The sequence below is a fragment of the Trachypithecus francoisi genome, unplaced genomic scaffold (assembly GCF_009764315.1).
Source record: "Trachypithecus francoisi isolate TF-2019V2 unplaced genomic scaffold, Tfra_2.0 Lachesis_group5, whole genome shotgun sequence".
Taxonomy (NCBI): Eukaryota; Metazoa; Chordata; class Mammalia; order Primates; family Cercopithecidae; genus Trachypithecus; species Trachypithecus francoisi.
In genome coordinates, this window is record NW_022681470.1 from 91,840,710 (window position 1) to 91,864,529 (window position 23,820).

The 23,820-nt window shown below is 38.0% G+C and overlaps 2 long non-coding RNA genes across 2 annotated transcripts; one reads left to right on the forward strand and one right to left on the reverse strand.

Moving 5' to 3' along the window:
* Positions 1 to 4,272: 4,272 nt before the first annotated feature.
* On the reverse strand, positions 4,273 to 16,701 carry LOC117074775. The gene is made up of 3 exons (XR_004433697.1): positions 15,396 to 16,701; positions 6,836 to 6,910; positions 4,273 to 6,238 (listed from the first exon to the last, which is right to left on the reverse strand). It is a non-coding gene; the product is annotated as an uncharacterized LOC117074775 (long non-coding RNA).
* Positions 14,420 to 16,213, forward strand: LOC117074776. The gene is made up of 3 exons (XR_004433698.1): positions 14,420 to 14,493; positions 14,621 to 14,698; positions 16,123 to 16,213. It is a non-coding gene; the product is annotated as an uncharacterized LOC117074776 (long non-coding RNA).
* Positions 16,702 to 23,820: the final 7,119 nt, after the last annotated feature.

Genomic DNA, 23,820 nt, shown 5'->3' on the forward strand with positions numbered 1-23,820 from the left:
AGACTGTCAAGTATATGAAGATGGAAAAGAAAACTGGAAAAACATATGCCAAAATGTGGCTGGTGAGACATTAGGTAATTTTTACCTTTCAACTTTTTGCTTTTGAACTTTTCTCAAAGCTCATGTGTTTAAACAGAAAAAAAAAATTATAATTATTGTAATAATCCTTTTTCCCAACCCATTTTTTGAAATACAGTCTATTTGGAAAAACAATGAGAGGAAAAGGGAAATGATGAGATGAACCAAATAACTGCTGTTGTGTTTCTCATAGCTTCGCTGATCCTGCAAGCTCCACTTTCTGTGTTTGAAGTGGTTCTGAGGTGCCAGGCAAAGGCGGAGGTAGCACTGAATACTATGTACAAGAATGGTAATGTCCTGCCATTCCTTAAAAAATCTCTGACTTCCATATTCATCATGCAAGTCTCAAGGACAACGGTGCATATCACTGTACTGGATTTAACGGAAGTAATTTCCCTGTTTCTTCCAACATAGTCAAAATCCAAGTCCAAGGTAAAGCCTTGATTATTTTGTGAAGTGAGTTGGTCAAATGGAGACTCCCTGGGGACATAGAGGTAGAACAGGAGGAAAAGGGTGGGCTGTAATACCATTAAACCTCAAGGTATATTCCTGCAAGGACCAAAAGAAGTACAGTAGTGCTTTGGGCTGAAGGAAGTCGGGAATCAATGGCATCCCTTTCTTTGCCTGCTTTTGGATGTGCTGCTGTTTGAAGTATGTTTTTCTCCAGAGCACATCTCAGCCTTATTGCTCTGGGACTATTGTGATTCTTCTCTCTAGAGCTGTTTTCACATCCAGTACTGAGAGCCAGCTCCTCCCAGCCCATCAGCCCATCAGTGGGAGCCCAGTGACCCTGACCTGTGAGACCCAGCTCTCTCTAGAGAGGTCAGATGTCCAGCTCCAGTTCTGCTTCTTCAGAGATGGCCAGACCCTGGGATCACGCTGGAGTAGCTCCCCGAAGTTCCAGATCAGCGCCATGTGGAGTGAAGTTTCAGGGTCCTTCTGGTGCGAGATAGATACTATGGCTCACACGGTCGGAAAACTGAACCTGAGATCCCAAATATGTGTGCAGAGTAAATGTTTGTAAAGGGGATATTGGAGACAGAAAGAGGAGGGTAGAGTAGGGACATTGCTTACACCTTAGTTCCTTTTTTCCTCTAAGTGGGCAGCAGGGGTCTATTCCAGACAGATTCTAGTGCTATCTTGAGTTCTTCTTTCTGCTAGTGCATTAAGAGTGGAATGATTATCAACAGACTCCAAAAAATATCAAGACTTCTGGATCTTTGCTAAATCTCTCTAAATTTGCCCTTTCATATTGCAAAATTATCAGATATTTATTGGGTGTCCATAATTGTGCTATAGAGGCTGTGGAGGACACAGATGATATATGAAACTTTATCCCTACAGGCAGGAAACAACTTGCATTATAGTTGGAAAAGAAAGAGAGTACTCTATAATATTCATTAAAATTTGCTTTGTGCACTACTAGTAGTGATAGTCAATGTTTATAAATGTTCCATTTGTACCTGAAAATAAAATCCTTCCTTTAATTATTGAGTGTTAGGTTTGGTATTTACCTATTAAATCAAATTAGAATTTTTCTCCTTATATATTTTTATCTGTATTTTCCAATTACTGAGATTCCTGTTAAGATCTCTTACTATGAAAATAGATTTGTTTTTCAGTTCTTGCAGTTCTGTCAATTTTGTGTTATAGATTATAAGGCTATGTTATTGAAAGTGTTGTTACACATTGCTAGTAGATGAAGAATTATTGTATGACCCATGCTATGGTCTAAATATATGTGTCCTCTCCGAATTCATACATTGAAACTCAACTCCTAAGATGATGGTAATAGGAGGTAGGATCTTGGGGAGGTGATTAGGTCATGCAGAGATCTCATGAATGGGGTTAGTGCCCTTATAAAAGAGACACTAAAGAGCTAGTTACCCTCTTCACCATATAAGGACATAGTGAGAAAGTACCATCTATGAAACAGAAAGCAAGTCCTCACCAGACACTGAATCTGTGGGTGCTTTGATCTTAGACTTCCCAGCCTCCAACTGTGAAAAATAAATTTCTGTTGTTTATAAGCCACCCAGTCTATGGTATTTTATTATTGCAGCCCAAATGAACTCAGACAATCTCCTTTCACTCTATCATGTCTCTTATAAACACTAGCTGAATTTACCTTTCTCTCAAATCTCTTCATTTCTGGTGTCTAATTGGTGAGGTTTTTCCCATTTAAGGTATTGTGACTGCTGATGTATATGGAATTATTTCTATCACCTATTATTTCCTTCTATTTGTTGTGTTTTACCTATTTTCTTTTCTACTTTCCTTCATGTAATTAAGTTTAAATCTTTATTCTATTTTTTCTCTACGTTTTTGGAATTTATCCACCGTATTTCCATTCATGTAGAGATTTGACCTGAAATTTTTATATGTATCTGTAACACAAAGCCTATATAAATATCTCTTTATATCCACTTCCTAAGAATAAAAAGACTTTGGAGCACTTTCAAACTTCTCATCTTCCTCTTGTCTCATTCAATATTATTTTTCTATATTTCCACTACCACAATTATAAATTACTATATTTTATGAAATCAGTGTTCAGATTTATTCCCTGTTTGCCAATTTCTCTGCACAGTATTTCTTGTCCCTTTTCAAACTTTCCTTCTAGGATCATTTTTCTTCATCATGAAGTTCTTTAGTGCTTGTCTAATGGTGGTGTGCATTCCCAGTTTTAATTTGCCTGGAAATCTCTTTATTTTATCCTTGTTGAGTAATAGTTCCATTGAATAGATAATTCAGAGATTAAGTGAATTGAATGTATAATGTTTGATGACATGGTACATTATATAATCCTGCTGTGTTATAGTTTTCCTTTCATTCTTTTGTAGATAATCTGTCTTTTCTACCTCTGTTTATTGTACAATTTTATCTTTGTCTATAGTGTGTAATATATTTATTCAGGTTGACAGCTGACCCAGTCTTAGGCAAAACCAGTGCCAAATGAAGATCTGAGTTAGACCAATCAATAAATTTAAAAAACAGAAAATTAATAATATAATATTTATGATACAATAAATGTTTCCAAGAAAACAAGGTGTATAAGAAATGACTAAAGACCCCTGGGAAAAGTGAGGAGCTCAGGTCTAGAGAAGGTGTCTGGGGCTAACCAAGCCTTCTGCTTCCATCACTGGGGATAGAACGTCTCCTGCCCCAGTGGTTCCTGAAAGCACCTGATTCCACTGTGACCCTTAGTGAGATATTCTCAGTCAATGGAGGTCCACTTCTGACACGCAGAGGCTCCCAAGTTGTGACTCCCTGGATTTACTTCCCTACTAAGTAAGTCTGAAATATTATCTGACTATATAGATATATATTTGCCATCAATACTTTTTAATATTTGCAAATGTCTTTTACCTGTTTCTTTGCTTAAGATTCTTCCTTCTCATTCCCTCTTGCCTGTTTTTTCTTCAAAATATTTTGTTTTGTATTACAGGCTTGACTTCTCCCTTTAGCTCTTTCTAGAGTTTAAGCATAGTTTTCTGAAGCTCTGTTGCAAATTTCTCTGTTAACTGTGGTTCCCAGACAGACTTCTGGTTAGTGGCCTTTGCTAACTCTCTATCAGAAGCTGTGCATTTCCTAATATGTTGGTAACTTTTTACTGTTATATCTTCAGCAGTGATTGTTCTTTACAAGAGCCTACACCCGTGCCCTGAGCTGAGGAAGTCTTTTCATGGTTTTATTGTTTACCCTGCTGGGGTCCTATAGGTTTCATCTATTTTTAAGGTAGCTTCTGGGCTCAAAGTTCTAGCACAACGTGAAAATTGGTGTCCACACTCATTCACTGTGCAGGATTGGATTCCAATTTCTCACAGATTCCATCTTTAAGACAGGACAGGTGGCATTCCCCAACCTGGTTTCCCAAATGAGAAGACAGACTCATTCTCCCACCCCAGCCTCTCATCTGGCTTTGCACAGCTTCACTACAAGCACAAACACAGCCTAGACTTCATTCTCATGTAGGGATATAAAACATGGGCCTCTAAGGTCTGCTTCTGGTTCTGATAACTTCTTGGGTCTCCAGAACTTCAAATCCCACTCACCCCCTTAGCATTGAGTTCCCTCTTGTTTCTGTACCTGGAGTTTTCCTGAACCTAAGTTACACAATTAAAATATTTTTGTTATGTTTTTATCAAGCACTATTGTGTGGTCAGAGTGTTAGGAGGGGCTTACTGAGTCAGTTCAAGTGCCTTCTTCTCTGGAAGTTTCCAAAGTATCTTTTCCATTTCTGTAATTCTTGTTGCCCACAAACGTCCAACATTTGGGATGTAGGCAGCCATTACTTCAGGCAGAGGTTAGACCCTACTGAGAATGCAGAACTCAGTGTTCACCTTTTGACTGCCAAAATGGGCAAGAACTAAATTTTATTGATAGAAAAAAATAGATTTGTGTGTTCCAAACTAAAGATTGTAGATTCAGAGGATAGAGTTCTTCCAAGTCACAAACTAAAAAAATGCCAGGTAAGATATGTGAGTAATTTTCCACCATCTATGTATAACATTCTGTATCTAAGTAAGCATTGAAGAAATGCTAAAGTTGAGACTCTGATTATGATTTAGAAGGGGCTTGATAACACCATTTCCTAGGGCTCAACAGAGGGGGCTGTGGGGCCGAAGGGAACAGAGCAGGCCAGGTGATAGGATCTCCAGATAGGTTGACAGGAAAAACAAAGGCAAGGGGATTAGGTCCCACTTACCTTTGACAAGGGAGGGCAGGGCCTCCTCCCAGGGGGCCCTGTTGAGCAGAAATTGGGGCATGGTATGTTTCAGAAGAACAAGGGCCTCTAGAAGTGCAATAATTTCTCCTCAGCCTGTGCATGATGCTGGGAGATTCTGAAGTTCTCTTGGGCCTCTATAGAGAAATGAATTACTGAGAGGGGTCATGGGCCAGAAGATGCCTAAGCTAAAATAAGGAAGGTCAGAATGCATGGACCTCATTACAGAGGCCGTGGCAGGAACCACAGGTGTCAGCAGCACCTGCCCACCCCAGTCCCTGCCAAGCAGGACCAGTCCCATCAGCAGCAGATGTGGAGAGTGATCCCAAAGACGAGGACAAAATTCCCTGTAAACACCTACAAAGGTGACAGAAGAGCCAAAAAATAGACTTCCTTCCCCCAACTCCATGAGGACAGGCAGGGAGAAGCAGTAAAGAGGATGGAGATGAAAGAGATGGGAAAGGCCTTCCTGAGTAGTTCTATGTGGTCATCAGTTGGTTCTCTGGGCTTGATAGTGTCCAGGTGAATTATTTCTCCCCCAGGGCATTTTCACAGCTTCTCTGGATAGATAGCCTTTTTCACCCATGCTGGGAATCTGTATCCTACTTTGTCATTCACAACGCACTCTCAGGGTGACCATTGATGACTCTCTCTTTGGCCCCTGTTTCCTGGCTGGTCCATTTCCATACAGACTCCTCCTACTAGGGTTCTATTGCTCCTTCAAGTGACCCTCTTGAACAATTCTTTTAAGGTCCCATGTCCAGCAGATGAAAGGCAGGTTCACTTGACTCCTCAATGGGGATGTAGTTTCCCCACTGGTGGTCCTGACTCTGTGGCCATAGGCTGTTTCAGCAGCATCTCCCACTCGAGTTTCTCAGATGTGAGTCAGGCACCTGTGCAGTGCATCCCCCTGCAGGGGACACACATTGAGCTCTCTGAATGGTCTCATTGATGCCCCTCTCACCAGGATTGAGGTGAAGGGAAGGTACTCATGGGGTGTGGAGGGAACTCACAGCATAGCTCTTTCCAAAGAACTTTTCTTCCCATGATCTCCAAATCCTAAGTTTTTATGCCTTCAATATAAATGAGAGCTTACGAGTCTCAAACCCAGTTTTCAGAACTAGCTTTGCAAATTCTTCAGTGGAAGGCATTTTCCCAAGAGGTTTTATTGTACCCTCCAAGTTCTCTGGGGACTGTAAAGGATCTGATGAGGCATTTGAAGGACAATGAATGTGGATTCAGCTGCATCTAGTACAGGCAGGGGACATACAAGTGGTGGAGGAAGCTACGAGACTTTGGCTGATACACCTTCTCTAAATCTGGGGTTCTGTACCACTTTCTCAGGATATGACTTTGGGCAAACTATTTTACTTCTTCGAATCCTGGTTTCTTTGGCTGTGAAATATCTTGCCTGCTCAGCAAGGTGCTCTGAAACTAAATTAGATAATCAATGAAGAACATGCCTTAGAATAAAAATAATTATTATTTTATTCCCTCCTTCCCCAGAGTCTGTGCCCCTCCTCCAGATCCTGGCTCAGTCATCATCCATTATACAAGGCTGGTGCTATGTCACCATGGAGTGTATGGTTCCAGGGACCACAGAGGACCTGAATGTGACCTGAGAGAGCCAGGGCCTCCCCAGGGAGCTGGAGCAGAGAGGGACACTAGGACCAGCCCCCCAACCCATGGACTCTGGCAGTGAGCCTGCCCCAAAGCCAGTGCAATGCCAGCCTCACTTGTGTGGTCAGCAATTATGTGGACCAGAAAACTGCCACCAAGAAACTTGGGGAACTATGTTGAGCTCAAAAAAGTGCCAAGCAAGGTGAGCATGCTCAGCTCAGAAGACACTTCTTTTCCTGGAGATTGGGGGAAGGGGAGTTGTGCTGACCATCCCATGCCAACCTTGCCACCTCTGGACAATAAATGCCAGCTGGGAAGACCCACCAATAGTAGAATATGCCCCAGGAAACTATCCGGGGAAGGGATGGAATCAGGGGTTTTAGGAAAAGAACAGCTATACTAGGCACTTACCTCTGCTTTGCTCTGAATCCTACTTGAATAGTCACTGAGTGTGTGAGGAGTCACATTTGTAGCCAGTGATTTCAACTGGGAAACATGAAGAAGTTAGAGAAAGGCAAGTTTTAACTCATAATATTAGAGAAGAGCTTTCTATGGTCAGAGTTATACAAAAATGGAATGGAAGCCTTAGGACACACTGAGGCCCCTGTCACTGGTGGGGCATAAGCACAGCCATAGCCACTTGATAGGGGTATTATAAGTGCAAACAGGGGCAGGACTTTATGGTAAGGTGTTATAAGTGCATGAGAGGGGCAGGACTTTATGGTAAGTTTCCTTTCCAACAGCACATTCTTAGATTCTAGATAACTCTCTTTGACAAAAATCACGGAGGCTTATTCCCAGCCACAAACCACCAGGTGGAGCAGAGTGCCTGGCACTGAGCTAGTCCCCTGCAGGAAGCATGGCAGCCCCAGGACCCAGTCACCCAGTCACCTCTCTCTCCCTGCTCTGTGTCTGACCCAGTAAGGACTGGAACTTCACTCTTATTCCCATTACCATGGACCATACTTGCAAAAAACCTTGTGCTCCTCAGGCTCCTTGGGAAGCTGGGAGTGGAACTCACCAGGAAAAAATTTTCAGCAGAAGGGAAGTAAGAACTACCCAAGCAGCCTTGACAATTGGGTGGGACTTTATTCCTTGTTCACCAAGTTTTCTGAACCATAAATGAAAGCTTTCTATCTTCTGCCAAGGTGTACATTGTGTTTGTTATTACAAAAATGGTCTGTTCATTATAAGTTTGAGTGAATCCACTGTCAGTAGGATTTGGTCCTTAAGCCCTTGAAACAGAAAAGACTAATATAAGTTTTACAGTATTTCCTGTGTTTGTTTTTCGAGTTTTATACACACATGTAAATCAATTTAAGTAATTTATGTTTTTCCAGAAATTGTGCATTTAGTGAATATTTTACATTAAATAGATGTTAATTTTATATTATATCTCTTAGAGTTTTCTCTTGTTGTTGTTTGGCTATTTCATATGTGAGAGCAGCTTGGTCAAAGGCTAAGTGATAAATTTGGTGAAGATTCTAACCTTGAGAGCTACAGAATCCCATTCACCAGTTCACAGTTTTCCTCATTGGGTCTGTTTACCAATGCAGTTTGGTGATTCAGCAGTTACTATGTGGTATGTGGTATATTGAGTGATGTCCTCTTCTTCTACTCTCTTTACTAAGAATTTGAAAGTAAGGGAAATAAGGCTGGGTGGTTTTGTTTGTTTGTGTTTTAGCAGTTAAATGTAATTCTGTGTACCTAGATCACAGGAGAGGTATAGAAATTCTATAAGGGTAAGACTTAATCTCTTAAGGGTAAGACTTCTTAAGGGTAAGACTTAATCTCACATGACCTAAGAAACAATATATCAATCAGAAAGACAGGTAATAAGAAATGAAGCTCAAAGAAAGGTACGTGACAGAGACAAATAAAGTGCCCTGTTAAGCTGGAGGAGATTATTTTGCACTGATCCAGTAAGTCCTATTGCCCTGATCTAGTAAGTCCTACAACGTACAAGAAAAGCTCAGACTCCAGATTGTTGGCAGAATCCACACTAGCAGCATCTGCTCACTGGCTCTGACTCCCAGCTCCCCAAGCAACTTATGGATGTCTTGGTTTCCCATGTGGTCTGTCTTTGGAAAGAGGATGCACTGGTTAGGGTAACAGAAATATCCAGTCCAGTTGACAAGTATACTTCTTACTGTCAATTAATAAATGTGCATTCTGGACTCGTCTATTCATAGTTTATCACATCTGTTAGCAAGATTTTGCATCCCCAAGACAGGTCAGCTTTGGACAGTTTTTGATGAAGCATGAAGCCACTAGTCTCAGTCTCAGGGTCTGAGGGTCGGACTCAGAACCTTGGTGAACACACCAGAATAAGGCCAAACTGTGGGATCTCATCATTCATTCATTCCTTCCTCAGCCATTAATTATTGTGCTGTACACTGAGGACATGCTGAGGATTGTCTTGGAAGACAAGCTGTCAGCCTCTGCTTGCCATATACATTCCCATTTGAATTTTATGAAGATTCCACAAAAACCACATGTTTGAGTTCTCAAGTGCAATTATGCATGAGAATTACATATTGACTTTTTAAGAAACACAGATCATCCACAGTTTGGGGATAGGGTCCAGACATTTGTGTTTTTAAAAGCTCTGCGTGTGGTCTAATGAACAGCCAGGGTTGAGCAATTCAAAGGATTGTTCATTTGGATCAGTTAGACCAAAGTTTCACTTTGCCTGTACTGTCTACACTGATCCAGAGATGATTATGAGTGGTTTCAGTAAAGATCCTGAAGGGGTTGTTTCAACACAAATAGAATGCAAAAAGAGGAGCATGGACATAAAAACTATAATTGGTTACCAAGATGACAAGCCTCTTGTTGACATAATGTAGCTTTATCTATTTGGAACACAGCACTGAGCATGCCACTTGCGTACTAAAAAACTATAATAGATAATCTCTTTTTCTGATAAGTATTACAGAGAATCTGATGACACAAAATAAAAAAAAAAAACAGACCTCAGAAAATAACCACTGTTAACTGTTTCAACTTTTAGACTTCCTTTATGCCCACATAAACATTGAATAGAGACAGAAGACACACTTCACAATTTCAAATCTTAATGGAAAGCTAAAATAATCAAGATGATGTAGTACTGATACGAGGATTGATCATGGGAGTAAAATTTAAAGCTCAGAAATAAATCCACCCATCAATATACAATTGGTTTTCAACAAGGGTGCCAGAACAATTCAATGGGATGAAATTAGAAATCAATAATGATAATAAGTTTGGGAAAATCACAAATCTGTGAAAACTTAAAAAGGTACTCTTCAACAACCAAGGTGTCAAAGAAGAAATCACAGTGGAATTAGAAAATACTTTAAGATTTAAAAAAAAAAAACCTTGAAAATACAACATACCTCATACCATAAACAAAAATTACTTCAAAATGTATCAAAGACTAGATTGTAAGAGCTAAAACTAAAATAGTCTAAGAAAAATATAGCTGAAAACATTCATGAATGAAATTATTTGCTTATTAGGCAGTAGTTTCTTAGATATGATATCTAAAACACAAACAACCAAAGAAAAAAACACATAAATTGGACTTCAACAAAATTAAAAACTTTTATGCAGCAAAGAATATTATCAAGAAAGTGAATGATGACCCAGGAAATGGAACAAAATATTTGCAAATCATATACCTTATAAGAGTCTACTATCCAGAAAATATACAGAGCTCTTATACCTAAATGATAAGAACACAAATAACTCAGTATTTTTAATGAGCAAATAATTTGAATAGACATATCTCAAATGATGTGGAAAAATATTTCACATCATTAGTTATTAAATAAATAAAAATCAAAGTCACAATGAGATACTTCTTTATATCTACCCTGATATTATAATTTAAAAGTCACACAATACCAAATGCTGACAAGCATGTGGAAAAATCAGAACCCTCACTTATTGCTGGAGGGAATGTGAAATGGTGCAGCCACATTGGAAAGCAATTTGGCAGTTTCTCAAAATGTTAATCACATAGCTTACACATGACCTAGCAATTCCACTCCCAGGTAAGCTTCCAACAAAATTGAAAACATATTTATATAAAAACATGACATTATTCATAATAAACAAGGTGAAAATAACTGAAATGTTCATCATCTAATGAATGATTGAACAAAATGTAGTATATGCATACATTGCAATATTTAATCTTTATTATTTTCTTCCTTCTGCTTGCTTTGGGTTTGGTTTGCTATTCTTTTTCTAGATTCTTAAGTTGGACGGTTAAGTTATCAATCTAAGATCTTTCTTTTTGTTTAACATAGGCATTAATAGCTATAAGCTGCCCTCTGCATACTGCTTTCAATATATCCTATAAGTTTTGGTATGTTGTGTTTTCAGACTTTTTCATCTCAAAGTATTTTCTAATTCCACTGTTATTTCCTCTTTGACAATTTAGTTGTTGAAGAGTGCATTTTTAAATTTTCATAGATGTGTGATTTTTCCAAATGTCTTATTGTTACTGATTTCTAAGTTCATTCCACTGGCTTTGGAGAACATACGTCGTATGATTTCACCTTTTTAAGTTTATAGAAGTTTATAAAATAAAGCTTTATGACCTAATATGTTGTCTTTTTGAAAGAACATTCCAGGTACAGTTGAAAAGAATGTGTGATTAGCTCAATAGCGAACAAGCAGTTCAAAAGAAGGAAGATGAACTGTTCAAAAAACTTGTTAGGTCTACGTGGTTTAGGGTATTCTATTGTCTTCTATTTTCCGAATAGATTTTCTAGCCATTATTGAAATTGTTTTATTAAAGTCTTTAATTGCTATTGTTGAATTATCTATTCATACTTTCAATTCTGTCAGTTTTTGCTTCATCTTTTAAGGTTCTTTTGTTAGTTGCATGTATGTATGTTTATAATTATTATAATTATTTATTCCTACATTGTCACCTTTTTCATATCAAACAATTATTTTGTATGGTGTCATTTTAGGTCCCTTCTTTTCTCTATATTTTGCAGTTATTTTCTAAGTGGTTTTCCTAGGAATTACAATTGACATATTAATTTATACATACCTGGATTGTATTAATATCAGCTTAATATAAACATTGATAATATAATATATTGCAGGATCTGGCCAGCAGCCCGCAATGCAACGGGGCTCTTTTTGTTCCCAGGTGGATCGGCAGATTGAGAAATAACAGACACATACAAGATAATGAAAGCTGGGTCCAGGGGAGTAACCGCCTTCTGGTGTCGCGGTGCCAACAATGCACTGGATACGCCAGCATTTATTATTAAGTTTAGTGAGAGTGGGGGTAGGTTAGTGAGGGATTTAGGGTCATTTGATTATGAGGTGAGATGGTCACGTGGGGATGAAGTAATTCTTTAACATAACATCTGTATGAAAAAGTACAGTATACAGAGGTAAGAATTTACAATATAGTGTGTGCATCAGTAATTTCTAACAGAGCCTTAAAACAGGAACACAGTCTTTCCATAACCTATGATTAGCAAGATACTAATCAGCAGTAACAGTTGCAGCAAAAGCTGGTTGCAAACAATTCATAGAAACAGAACGTGAAGTTAGACAGCCGGTTAGACCAGAATTTCTCAGAAGGGAGTACGCCTTAACTCTAAAGAGGCCTAGAGGAGTCACGGCAAGATGAGGGCGTTTATAGCCCTATCTTATCCATATGGACAGGCGCCCCCCATGCATCTATTTATAGGCTCTCCACGAGGGTCGCATTCCATTACCAGAGCTATGAACATCTGCTTTTCTGAGATAGGAATCCTGGTGATGTGAAACCTCCCTGACTGCATGTCCATTCATAGGTTCTCTGCAGGGGGAAGCACATCTCGTGCTGTTGGCTCATTCTGGCAGTCCAACCTGGCATTGTCTTTACACAATTCTGCATGCAATTTTGTATTTACAACAATCAGGAGCATTTCATCTTTTATTCTATAGCAATAGTTTCAGGGGGTCTCCCTACAACAATATATAATATTTAAATAACAGAACTAATTTAACTGTCCTGAATTTAAGGTCAACATATTAAAATACATAATATATTACAACCAAATGTAAAACATAACTGAAGAAGAAAAGATACAATGCACAAAATTATTTTTTAAAATAAATGTAGAAAGGGTTATCCTTAACTGGAGATTGTCTCTCCCTCTCTCCCTTGAACTTCTCAAAAGATTGTCAACCATTTTTTCACACTTACATATTTTAGGATAGAGAGGTAGTCAAGCCTTCTTTACTCTTCTCTGTTGTATCCAGATCACAGTTTCTCCACAAAATGTTTGATACCCACTCCTTTGAGGATATATCTGACTATATCACACTCTACACCTCCTTATTGCAGTCATCTATCTACCAACCTCTTGGTTATTTCTCACCAAAATCAAACTCAGACATTTTCTCTAGCCAAATTCCTGTACTCACCCTGCATGGCATCAGCACCCATGTGTGCATCAACTAGGATACTTGGCTGCAAATAACCAGCTCTGATTCAGGGTCAGGAAGTCACCACCAGCACTGCTGGCTGCAGAGCCATGCTATACCTTCTAAATGCACATTGAGTCAAGAAAAATCAAAGACCAACACCTTTTCTCCCAATACTCACAGATATAGACAGACACATGTGGGCCTCTGCTATGGCAGAAAATCCAGTGACACCATCACTGTCCTTAACACAGGAGGCCAGAAAAAGCAAAAGGGTGACTTCTGCCTCACTTCCAACCTCCAATCCCACCTCTGACAATGAAGCTTAAATCACATTCAGAGCCCCAGCTGCCACAGAATCTGGTAAATGTGGGATTTGCTTTACTGCCTCCAGGGTAGAGGAACTCCATTGAGTACCTGCTCACCATATCTACCATACCTCTTTTACTACCCTGCTAAAATCCCATGGATAAGCACATCGAACATTCCAACCAGGCTCCTAAATAACTCTGTTTCACTCCACCAGATCTTACCTAGTTAGCAAATCATGAACCTTGTATTGATCCAACCTCTGCACAACACTCACACTGCCTAACAGAATCACCAGTCTTCTGGATGACCGATCACAAATTCACAATACCTAACCACAGCAAAATGTTAACACCATTGAACAATCAGTTAAGTGCATGACAGCTAAAGATAATATAAACTAATAATCGCTAGCACATATTGAGTGCTCCCTATGCGCCAAGACTCTCCAAAGCATTCTGCAGGTTTTAACTCATCTAATCCTCATAAGCACTCTGTGAGATAGATGTCACTATCCCCGTTTACAGATTATAAAGGAAGAGACATGGAAAGACTAAGTGATTTCTCAAGTCCTCACAGCTGGGAAGTATCAGAACCAGGATTTAAATCCAGGTAGTTTGAATCCAGAGCCCACACTTTCATCATTCTGCTGACTGCCTCTCACATTCTCTTAATCTTCCATCTGCTATGGACTGAATTGTGTTACCCTCCCCTCCCAAAATTCTTATGTTGGATCCCTAAAGCCCAATGTGACGGTGTTTGGAGATCAGAACTTTGGGAAGTAACTAGGTTAGATGAGATCACAAGGGTGGAATCTTTATGATGGGATTAGTGTTCTACAATAAGACGAATATATCAACCTCTCTCTCTCTCTCTCTCTCTCTTTCTCTCTCCACTCCCCCCCCTTCACTCTCTAGCCACCTTGTGAGCACATGGTGAGAAGGCAGCCATTTGCAAGCCAGAAAGAGAGACCTCACCAGAACCCAACCATGCTGGCTCCCTGATCTTGGATGTCCAACCTCCAGTCTGTGGTGTTCTGTCATGGCAGCCTGAGCAGACTAAGACGCCAACCTACCTTATCACTCATGGCAAATGACAGAACCTCCCATTTTTCAGAGAAAAATGGACAGTAGAAAGTAATATCTTCAAGTTCTTACCAGCACACTTCCTACTGACCTGCCTTTATATTAATCTGTCCTAATTCTCTCCTGTCCCCACACAAAGCAGTGTGCTCCTGTTGTCTAAAGTGAGTGCCTTCTCCTGTAGTTCAAGTCCCTTTTCCTCCCACTGTTTCAGGAACACCGATCTCTAATGCAGTTCCCCTTTCTCTGGTGTGTTCCATGGACCCTGCTCACTCCTTTGCTGCAGCCCTTAAACATTCTCAGGACTCTCCCCTTTCAGCATCCCCTTAACCTCACCCTGCAACTATCTCCTGTTTCTTCCTCTTCCATGTCACAGCTGCATTTCTACACTTGCTCCAAGACCCTCACTCCTCGGACTTCCTTCATCAGCAACTACCCCTGAGAACTCCACCAGGTGACCAAGAACCGCCCAGCATTTTGCACTGTTGACTCCTTTCTCTGTCTCTTTCTGAGAACTGTCTTCCTTGGTTTCCCTGATATCACTATCTCCTGAATCCTGCCTTCCACCATTCTCAGGCTCCTTTGCTGCCTCCTCTTTCTGCACCTCCACCCTCCCCTCAAGCGCTGGGTCTTGTCATGAGCCCATTTTCATCTCATATTTTACGTTCTCACTAGGACATCTACTTCCCTGCCTTCAATGATCATTCCCATGCTGCTAATGCCCATGTCTATATCTCCACCCCCCACCCTCTGCCTAGCATCAGACCCTACATTCAGCTCTCTTCTAGATGTCTCCACTGGCACCTCACACTCAGTGTGTTCACTGCTGTGTTTATCTTTACCTTCTAGCCTATTTCTGTGTTCTCATTCTTGACAAATGACCCCATCCAGGAACCTGGGTATTATCTTTGGCTCCTTCCTCTCCTGACCCCCTGGGGCAGTTGATCAAGGACCTAGAATGTGTCAGATCCATTGCCAAGCACCTCACATGCAACGGTTTCATTTTATTTTCATAATCTTAACAGAGAGGAAAGAAATAATTAAACTTCATCTGTTTCTAGCACCTATTGGTGAGAACATTGTAGCAGAGCTCCCTAAGCCATCACACACCATCTCAGCTTCCCCACATTTTGTGGCATCTTCCTCCTCACCTCTGTTCCTAGGTCCAGACCAGCTCATGGGCCCTTGTGATGTTCTTCACTTGTCCCTCGTTACACTATTTTGCAACATAGCAGGTTCTTTGTTTTATCATATGGAACTTGGAGGAAAAAAATGCATTATTTGTTACAGGAAATGAAAGCAGAAGCTATCATTGTGTGTATTATCTGGCAATAAACTGGTATTCATCTCATGGGAAAAGTTAGAATAGTTTCAGGTGATTTAACTGGTCCTACAAAAAGATATTAAAAACTATCCTCTTCTCTCACCTGTCGCCTCTATTCCTCATGCAAACAAGGTAACCTGCTTTTTGCTCAATTTTTAATGCAAACAAAAAAAATTGTCTGGTTTGTCTCTTCCCTTTAATCTCCCCAGCTTAGCCTGCAGTTCCACCTGCAGTAGTCAGATTCCCAGAGATCAGAGGGGAACCAGACAAATTTATTATCCCTCCTCCCCAGCCTCGTCAAAGGACACACATACATGCACTACAAACACATGAATGTGTAAATACACACAAACACACAACCCACACACACCAGCTTCCAGTCATGCCACTGTGTGTGAATTATAACTGAGCTCATCCCAAACTATGAAGATTACATGTTAAACAAGGATTCTAAGTACCCGAGGACATAATCACCTACTAGATGAGTTAGGGAGCAGCATTTTCTCCCTAAATTGCTTGAGTACATGTTCTGAATGTGGCTCTTTCCCCTTCAGGGTTCCAGAAGTTCAGCCTTGCTGGTGGGCAAGAAGCAGGTATTTTTCTTTCCAGGGGATACTGAGATGCACTATAATAGACAGTAATATTTTCCAAATAATCCATGGAGGAAGTGCCCCAACTTGAATGGAAAAATGCTTCCTATTTTCAATTTATACTGAATGGTAAGGGAGACAGATGAGATTGGAGGTGAGTACACAAGTCCATGATCATTGCTACAAAGTTTAACAGGGCTACGTGCCACCACAGCCCTGTCCTCCCCTCTAGTCCATTTTAGAGGCCTGGAGTGATTATCCTCCTCTTTGCACACTCCTTCAAGGACCTCAAATGGACTCCTAAATGTGAGAATCCAATGTTTTCTCTATGTTAGAAGTGAGGCCTGGTGGAAAGTGATCAGATCATGGTGGCAGATGCTTCATGAATGGTTTAGTACCATCCCTTTGGTGATAAGTGACTTCTCACTCAACTAGTTTGGGACCTCCCGCTTCTCTCTCTCTTGCTCCTGCTCTAGTTATGTGACATGCTGGCTCTCTGTCACCTTCTGCCGTGATTGTAAGCTTCCTAAGGCCACAGCAGAAGCAGATGCCAGCACCACGCTTCCTATAAAGTTTGCAAAACCATGAGCCAATCAAAACTCTTTTCTTTATAACTTATCCAGTCTTAGGTATTCCTTCATATCAACACAAGAACGGCCTAGTACGTCTTACTAAGCTCATTTGTTGGTTCTAGAAGGTTTTCTATGTAGAGAAACGTGTTATCTAGAGATAACAATGGATTTTCTCCACTTTCCAAATCTGTATAAATTTGTCTCTTTTTCTTGCCTTACTGCACTTGATAAAACTTGAAGTACAATGTTAAATAGAAGTGGTGAGATGGGGTATTTTTATTGTTTCATTTATTTCTGCTCTTATCTCTACTATTTCCTTTCTTCTACTGGATCTGAGTTTTTACTTTTATTTTTTTTCTCTATTCAGAATCTGCAAATTTAAATTTCTAATGAGACATTTCTTATCTAATGTAAGCTTTAATCCTACCAATTTCCCTTTAAGCGCAGATTCAGCTTCATCCCACTAGTTTTATACATTATATTTTCATTTTCATTTAGCTCAGATATGTTGTAACTTCCTTTCTGACTCCCTCTTTGAACCACTGAATGCTTAGAGATACCTTATATAATTTCTAAGTGTTTGGAGATGTTTCTGTTATCTTTCTGTTATAAAGCTGTAGTCTAATTCCATTATAATCAGAGAATATGGCTTACATTATTTCAAATCTTTGAAATTTGTCATATTTGTTTTGTGACCCAGGATAGGACGTATCTTTGTGAACTTCTCATGTGCCATTGAAAAGAATGTGTTTTTTGCTGTTATTAGGTGGAGTGTTTTATTAATATTAATTGTGTCTAGGTGGTTGATGGTAGTATTCAGTTCTATATTCCTGCTGATTTTCCCTCTAACAGTTCAAAGAAGTGTTAAAATCTCTCACTATAATGATGGGTTTCTGTTTTAAGTTTTGTCAGATTTTGCTTCATTTTTTGAACCTCTGTTTTCAGTGCATGCACATTTAAGATTGTTGTCTCTCGTTGGTGAGTTAACTTGTTCATAATTAGGTGATATCCTTCTTTTTCCCTCATTGTGCTATAAAGTTTACTTTCTCTGATACTAATTAGCCATTTTCAGCTTTTTAAGGGAAATTTTGTATTTTTATTAATACAACATAGTTGTATATACTTTGGGGTACATGTGATTTTTGACGCATGTATACAATATGTAATGACCAAATCATGTTAACTGGGATATCCATCACCTCAAACATTTGTCTTTTCTTTCTGCTGGAAACATTGAAAATTTTCTCTTCTAGCTATTTTGAAATATACATGATTGTTAGCTATAATTTCTATATTGCACTATCAAATATTAGAAATTTTTCCTTCTATCTGACTGCATTTTAGTGTCCATTAACCAATTTCTCTTTATTCCCTCATTCCCCTTCCTTTCCCAGCTTCTGGTAACTATCATTCTACTCTCTACCTCAGTGAAATCCACTTTATAACCTCCCACATATGAGTTAGAACATGCAATAATTATCTTTCTGTACCTGATTTATTTTACTTGATATGATGACCCCAGTTCTATCCGTGTTACTGAAAATGACAGGGTTTCATTCTTTCTTATGGATGAATAATATCCTACTGTGGATATATACCACATTATCCATTCATCTGTTGACACTCCGTTGACAATTCCATATATTATCTATTGTGAATAGTGCTGCAATAAACTTGAGAGTGCAGATGCCTCTTTGGTATATTGATTTCCCTTCTTTTGAATATATACCAGGCAGTGGGATTGTTGGATCTCATGGTAGATCTCTTTTAAGCTTTTTGAAAACCCTCCATACTGTTCTCCATAGTGGCTATGCTAACTTACATTCCTATCAACAGTGCACAAGTGTTTTCCTTTCGCCACATCCTTGCCATCATTTATTACTTTTTGTCTTTTTGATAATAGCCATTCTAACTGGGGTAAAATAATATCTCACTGTGTTTTTGATTTGTATTTCCCTGACGACTAGTGATGTTGAATGTTTTTTCATATACTTGTTGGCGATTTGTATGTCTTCTTCTGAGAAATATCTATTCAGGTTATGATTTATTTTTAATCAGATTATGTATTTGTTTTACAATTGAGTCATTTGTATTCCTTATATATTCTGGTATTAATTTCCTGTCAGGTGGATAGTTCGCAAATGTTTTCTCTCCTTCTGTAGGTTGCCTCTTCACTTTGTTTTCTTTGCTGTGAAGAAGCTTTTTATCTTCATAAAATCCCATTTGTCTATTTTTGTTTTAGAGGCCTTACCAAAAAATCTATGCCCAGAGCAATGTCCTGGAGTGTTTCCCTAATGGTTCAGTAGTTTCATAGTTTCAGTTCTTACACTTAAATCTTTAATACATTCGGAGTTGATTTTTGTATATGGCGAATGATGGGAATCTAGTTTCATTCTTCTGTATATGAATATTCAATTCTTCCAGCACCATTTATTAAGGTCATCATTTCCCAAATATATGTTCTTAGTGCTTTTTTGAAAATGAGTTGGCTGTAAATGTGTAGATTTACTTCTGGATTATCTGTTCTATTCTATTTGTCAATGTATATCTCTTTAGGTGAGTACTACCCGGTTTTGGTTACTATAGCTTTGTAGTAAATTTTGAAGTCAGATAGTGTGAAGTCTTCAGCTTTGTTCTTTTTGCTCCAGATTGCTATAGCTATTCAAGGTCTCTTGTGGTTCTATGCAAATTTGAGGATTTTTTTTCTTCTTATTGCTCAGTAGTTTTTGAATACAGGTAGTCTTGGGCTACATGGATAAGTTCTTTAGAAATGAACTCTGAAATTTTAGTGCACCCATCACCCGAGCAGTGTACACTGTATCCAATAAATAATTGTTTATCCCCCACCCACCTCCAAACCATCTCCCCTGAGTCCCCAAAGTCTATTATATCATTCTTGAGCCTTTCACCCTCATAGCTTAGTTCCCACTTATAAGTGAAAACATACGATATTTGGTTTTCCATTCCTCAGTTAATTCACTTAGAATAATGGCCTATGGCTCCATCCAAGAAGTTGCAAAAGACATTATTGTTCCATTTGATGGCTGAGTAGTACTCCATGTTTTATTTACATATATATATATACACACACATACATACATATATATATACACACATCATGTATATATGTATACATAAATGTGTATGTGTGTGTATATATATGTGTGTATATATATGTGTGTGTATATATGTAAAACATTTTCTTTATCTACTCATTGGTTGGTTGATGGGCACTTAGTTTCGTTCCATATCTTTGCAATTGCAAATTGTGCTGCTACAAACATGTGTGTGCAAGCATCTTTTTCATATAGTGACTGTTTTTCCTCTGGGTAGATACCCAGTAGTGGGATTGCTGGATCGAATGGTAGATCTGCTTTTAGTTCTTTAAGGAATCTTTATGTTGTTTTCCATAGTGGTTGCACTAATTTACATTGCCACCAGCAGTTTAAAAGTGTTCCCTTTCACTACATTCATTCTAACATCTATCATTTTTTCACCTTTTAATTATGGCCATTCTTGCAAGGGTAAGGTGGTATCTCACTGTGGTTTTAATTTGAATTTATCTGATGATTAGTGATGTTGAATATTTTTTCATATGTCTGTTGGCTATTCGTATATCTTTTTTTGAGAAATGTATATTCATATTCTTTCCCTACTTTTTGATGTGATTATTTGTTTTTTTTTCTTGCTGATTTGTTTGAGCTCCTCTTTGATTCTGGATACTAGTCCTTTGTTGGATGCATAGTTTGTGAATGTTTTCTCCCACTCTGTGGGTAGTCTGTTTGCTGATTATTTCTGTTGTTGTGCAGAAGTTTTTAGTTTAATTAAGTCCTATTTATTTATTTTTTGGTTTTGTTGCATTTACTTTTGGATTCTTAGTCACGAATTATCTGCCTAAGCTAATGTCTAGAAGAGGTTTTCTGATGTTATCTTCTAGAATTTTTTATGGTTTTAGGTTTTAGATTTAAGTCTTTGATCCATCTTGAGTTGGTTTTTGTATTAGGTGAGAGATGAAGATCCAGTTTCATTCTTCTGCATGTGGTTTGCCCATTTTCTCAGCACCATTTATTGAATGGTCGTCCTTTCCCCAATTTATATTTTTGTGTGCTTTGTTGAAGGTCATACAATATTGAAGGGCGTCCTTTCCCCAGTTTATGTTTTTGTATGCTTTGTTGAAGATCAGTGGACTGTATTTGGCTTTATTTCTGGGTTCTCTATGCTGTTCCATTGGTCTATGTGCCCATTTTTATACAAGTACCATGTTGTTTTGGTAGCTATAGTCTTGTATAATTTGAAGTCTGGTAAGGTGATGCCTCCAGATTTGTTCTTTTTGCTTAGTATTGCTCTGGCTATACAGGCTCTTTTTTTATTCCATGTGAATTTTAGGAATTTTTTTCTAGTTCTATGAAAAATGGTGATAGTATTTTGATGGGAATTGCATTTAAGCTGTAGATTGCTTTGGACAGTATGGTCATTTCATAGTATTGATTCTTCCCATGTATAAGCATGGGATATGTCTCCATTTGTTCGTGTCATCTATTATTTCTTTCAGTAGTGTTTTATAGTTTTCCTTGTAGAGATCTTTCATTTCCTTGGTTAAGTATATTTCTAGGTGTTTTATTTATTTCTTGTATTTGTTATAAAAGGGACCAAGTTCTTGATTTGATTCTGAGGTTGGTCATTGTGGATGTATAGCACTGCTACTGATCTGTGTACATTGATTTTGTAACCCAAGTCTTTACTAAATTTGTTTATCAGATCTAGAGCTTTTTGGATGAGTCTTTAGGGTTTTCTTGGTATGCAATCATATGGTGAACAGCAATAGTTTGACTTTCTCTTTTCCAACTTGGATTCCTGTTATTTCTTTCTCTTCTGTGAATGCTAAGATGAGGATTGTTTTTATATATTTCTGTGAAGACTGTCATTGGTATTTTCATTAAAATTGCATTGAATTTGTAGATCATTACAGGCACTACAGACATTTTAACAAGATTAATTCTTTCAATTCATGAGCACGTAATATCTTGCCATTTTGCGTGTCCTCTCCAGTGATTTTCATCAGCGTTTTATATTTTTCCTTGTAAAGATCTTTCACTTCTTTGGTTTAATTGATTTCTAGGTATTTTATATTCTTTGTATCTATTGTTAAGTGAGATTTTTTAAATATATTTTTTAGATTGAGTGCGATTAGCAGGTAGAAATTCTACTGATTTTTATATGTTGATTTTGTATTCTGCAACTTTACTAAACTTGTTTATCAATTCTAAGAGTTTTTTCGTGGAGTCTTTATTTTTTTCTTAATATAAGATCATGTTATCTGCAAACAAGGGAGATTCAACTTCTTTCAGTTTAGATGCCTGTTCTTTCATTCACTTGCTTAATTGTTCTGGTTAGAACTTTCAGTCCTATATTGACTAGAAGTGGTGAATATAGGCTTCATTGTCTGCCTCCAGATATTAGTAGAAAGGCTTTCAATTTTTTCTGTTCAGTTTAATATTAGCTATAGGCTTGTTATATGGCTTTTATTGCATCGTAATATGTTCCCTCTATACCCAATTTGTTGAGGGTTTTTATCATGAAGAAATGTTGAATTTTATCAAATGATTTTCGGCACCTATTATAATCATCCTACTTTTTTTTCCTTCATTCTGTTGATATAATGTTATCATGTTTATTGATTTGCATATAGTGAACTATCTTTGCATCCCTGGGGTGTATCCTACTTGACTATGGTGAATGATCTTTCTAATGTGTTGCTGAATTCTGTTTGCTAGTATTTTGTTGTGGATTTTGCATTTATGTTCATCAGAGATGTTGGCCTATAATTTTCTTTTTGTTGTTTCTTTTTCTGGTTTGTATATCAGAGTATTTCTGGCCTTCTGAAATGAGTTTGGTTGTATCCCTCCTCTTTGATTACTGAAATAGTTTGAGTAGAATTGGTATTAGTTCTTCTTCAAATGTTTTGTGGAATTCAGCAATAAATCCATCAGGTCCTTTGATTTTCTTTGATGGGAGAATTTTTATTACTGCTTCCATCTCATTACTTCTTACTGATCTACTCTGGTTTTCTGTTTCTTTATGGATCAATCTTGGTACCCCTTTTGCTATATAACACAGATTCTAATATGTTGTGCTTCTATTTTCATTTTTTTCAATAAGTATTTAAATTTCTTAATTGATTCATTGAACCATTGTTCTATCAGAAATATGTTGTCTAATTTCCAGGTTTTTGTGCAGTTTTCAAAGTTTCTGTTGTTATTTCTAGCTTTATTCCATTGAGGTCAGAAAAGATACTTGATATGATTTCTACTTTTTCAAATTTGTTAAGACATGTTTTGTGATCTAAAATATGGTCTATCCTGTAGAATGTTTCACGCGCTGGTGAGAAAAATCTGTATTTGGCAGCAGTTGGATGAAATGTTCTGTAAATGCATGTTAGGTCCAATTGGCCTAGAATATAGTTTGACTCTGATATTTCTTTGTTGATTTTCTGCCTGGAAGATCTGCTTATGGCCTTAAATGGGATGTTGGAGCGCTCTACTATTATTATGTTGCAGTCTATTTTTATTTCTCTATTATCTGTCTCTTAACAAATTGTTACTATAACAATCACATTTTAGCATTTCTTATGGAATAGGTCTGATAAATTTCTTTACTTTTGGGGGCCAGAAGGGGTTCTGGGAAAGTCTTTGTCTCCTTTATTACTGAAGGATAACTGTGCGTGGCACAGTATTCTTGGTTCTTTTTTTTTTTCCTTTAGTATGCTGAATATATCATCCCATTCTCTTTTGGCTTGTAAACTTTCTGCTGAGAAGTCTGCTGCCAGGTGTACTGGATTTCCCTCATATGTTATTTGATTTCTTCTCTCACTGCTTTCAGGATCTTCTTTTTCAGTTACAATTTGTCTTGTGGCATTATAATTTGGGTTGAATCTGATTGGAATCTTTGACCTTCCTATAACTGAATATATAAATAGATCAATATCTGGATCTATATATCTAATTACCATCATCATGTATTACTTATCTATATCTAGCTTTTCAAGGTTTGAAAACCCTTCCACTATTATTTCTTTAAATAATAACACTAT